The sequence below is a fragment of the Hyaena hyaena genome, unplaced genomic scaffold, assembly GCF_003009895.1.
Source record: "Hyaena hyaena isolate Hyena2069 unplaced genomic scaffold, ASM300989v1 scaffold_1328, whole genome shotgun sequence".
Taxonomy (NCBI): Eukaryota; Metazoa; Chordata; class Mammalia; order Carnivora; family Hyaenidae; genus Hyaena; species Hyaena hyaena.
In genome coordinates, this window is record NW_024081964.1 from 269,121 (window position 1) to 272,672 (window position 3,552).

Here is a 3,552-nt window from a genome sequence, read left to right on the forward strand (position 1 = left end):
GGACTTGAGCATCCCAAGATATTGAACAAGCCCTGGTATTTTTTACAAAATACCCCCAAAGTGCTTAGCATTTCACTTAGAGGATGTCTGGAACCGAGAAGCTGTTCTTTGTTTTTTTTTTTTTTAATGTTTTATTTATTTCTAGGAGAGAGAGAGAGAGACAGAGTGAGCAGGGGAGGGTCAGAGAGAGAGGGAGTCACAGACTGAAAGAGGGTCCAGGCTCTGAGCTGGCAGTCAGCACAGAGCCGGACGCAGGGCTCGAACCCACGAACCGAAAGATCATGACCTAAGCGAAAGTCGGACGCTTAACCGACTAAGCCACCCAGGCGCCCCGAGAAGCTGTTCTTTGGATCACCCTTCAGCCTTCTGCGATCACAGAGCAGCTAAGGGATTGGTAGGCACTCCAAGGAGGGCTGGGGAGCATGTGGTGATGGGGGCTTAGACTTCGGTTTTGGAGACTATCTCCTTTGAGTTCATTTTCCACTTTTTCTTGCTTCTGGAAATATATGCCTAATTCTCTCTTCCCACTTGAAATCAGATATTAGCATCCTCCCTGAAGACTGCCTCCATATGGGGTGCCAACAGCATCAAAATATAACAGTCCAGATTTTGTATGCTATAAAAATATATCATTTATTGACATGAAGTTAATTATATTGGAGGATACCAGAGAGAATAAAAAGATTAAACTTCTACCCAAGATACTTCACTTCTCAAAATCCATACAACTTACCATCAAACTTCTTTTGGAGCAAAGTCCAAGCAATCCCCTAGCCCAAGAAACAGTTCAAGGTCAGAGCCTTCTGGAAGTCATTGATGTCTATTTCCTGAGCTTACCCGCAGTCTCCAGGGAGTCCTGGCTGCTGCTTATCGGTAAGGCTCTGGAAATGCACAGACTGTTCTCCTGGTTTCTACCTGGACATTTTGAGCTTTTCCATTTGTGGAATGTTTGGGCTACAGTCAGCACTGTTTGCAAGCATTAGAATGCCATCTTCTCATACTAGCAAAACAACACCAGCAACAACAGCTACTGCATTCCCTGTTAATGCCAACTCCATCAATGGGCAACACTGTCTGCTGGTTACATCAGCCTTCAGAGGTCATCTTCAAACTTCACTCTCAATTCCCATGTCTAATTGCTCACCAGTTCCTATTGATTTCACTTCCATAAGTCTTTTTTTAATGTTTATCTATTTTTGAAAGAGAGGGAGAGAGAGCAAGGGAGGGGCTGAGAGAAGGGGAGACAAAGAATCCAAAGCAGGCTTCAGGCTCTGAGCTGTTAGCACAGAGCCTGACACAGGGCTCAGACTCATGGACTGTGATATCATGACCTGAGCAGAAGTTGGATGCCCAACCAACTGGACCACTAAGGTGCCTTGTATAATTCTCAATAAATCTTTCCACTCTTCTACATTGTGACTGCCTCCATTTGAATGTAGGGACCTCTCATATCATGCCTAGATTAGTATAACCTTGTCTTCTTGAAGCTGTATTTCTCCTCTCCCACCCATTCTCCTCACATCCACTGGGGTGACCTACAAAACTGGACATCTGGTTTCTGATTTAAGATTTCACATCAATATGTCTAGTCTTCCTTTTTCCCAAAAGTCCTCCAAAAGGATAAAGGAAAAAATTTTAAGAACAATAATTTATAGACACACAGATCAATGGAACAGAATAAAAAGCCCAGAAATAAACCCACAATGTTATGGTCAATTAATCTTTGACAAAGGAGGCAAGAATAAGCAATGAGAAAAAGACAATCGCTTTAACAAATGGTTTTGGGAAAACTGGACAGCTACATATATACAAAAGAATTAAAGTGGACCACTTTTTTTACACTGTACACAAAAATAAACTAAAAGTGGATTAAAGACCTAAACATGAGACTTGAAACCATAAAAGTCTTAGAGGAGAGCACAGGTAGTAATTTCTCTGACATTGACCATAACATCTTCCTAGATATGTCTCCTGAGGCAAGAGAAACACAAGCAAAAAATAAACTATTGAGACTTCATCAAAATAAAAAGCTTCTGCACAGCAAAGGAAATAACCAACAAAGACAACCTACTGAATGGGAGAAGATATTTGCAAATGACATATCCGATAAAGGGTTAGTATCCAAAATATATAAAGAACTGATACAAGTCAACACCAAAAAATCAAATAATCAAACTAAAAAATGAGCAGAAGACATAACAGACATTTCTTCCAAGAAGACATCCCAGTGGGCAAAAGACACATGAAAAGATGCTCAATATCACTCTTCAGGAATATGCAAATCAAAACTACAATGAAATATCACCTCATACCTGTCAGAATGGCCAAAATCAACAACACAAGAAATAGCATATGCTGGTGAGGATGTGGAGGAAAAGGAACTTTCTTGCAAGGGTTGGTGAGAATGCAAAGTAGTGCAGCCACTGTGGAAGACCATTGTCTTCCTGGAGGTTCCTCAAAAACTTAAAAATAGAACTACTCTATGACCCAGTAGTTGCACTAGTGGGTGTTTACCCAAAGAATGCCAAAACACTTATTCAAAAGGATATGTGTACCCCTATGTTTATTGCAGCGTTATTTACAGTAGCCAAATTATGGAAGCAGTCTAAGTGTCCAGCAGTAGATGAATGGATGTGGTATATATATACAGCAGAATATTTCTCATCCATAATAAAGACTGAAATCTTGCCATTTGCAATGACATGGACGGATCTAGAGAGTATAACGCTAAGTGAAATAGCCAGAGAAAGACATATGCCATATGATTTCACCCATATGTGGAGTTTAAGAAACAAAATTAATGATATGTGGAAACTAATTTGACAATAAACTATTTGTAAAAAAAAAAAAAAAAGAAACAAAATTAATGAACAAAGGGGAAAAAAAGAATCAGACTCTTAACTATAGAGAATCAGACTCTTATCTATAGAGAACAAATTGATTGTGACCAGAGGAGAGGTGGGTGGGCGGATGGGTAAAGTAAGTGAAGGGAAATAAGAGTACATTTATCCTGATGAGCACTGCGTAAGGTATAGAATTGCTGAATCACTATGTTGTACACTTGAAACTAATATAATACTGTATTATAATACTTACACCCCGAGCAAGATGTTATTAACAGAAAACAACAACAAGCAGTTCGAGAAAGAGGGATCCCTGGAAACTCAACATGTGTTCAATGAACGTGAAAAAAGAAATCTGCAGACTGACTAAATAAGAAATAGAAAAGCCAGGGTTAAAGACCCGAGCTGGAAGATAAGTCCAGGAAATCTCCCACAATGGGAAACAAAAGTCTAAGAGGTCATCCCTGGAACAGGGGAATGGACATAGGTTACAGGAGAGCCACACATGGGAAAGTACACATAATGATAACAAAAACACCACAGGGGCACCTGGGGGACTCAGTCAGTTGAGCATCCGACTCCAGCTCAGGTCATGATCTCACGGTTTGTGGGTTCGAGGCCTGCATCAGGCTCTGTGCTGACAGCTCAGAGCCAGGAGCCTGTTTCAGATTCTGTGTCTCCCTCTCTCTCTGCCCCTCCCCTGCTCACG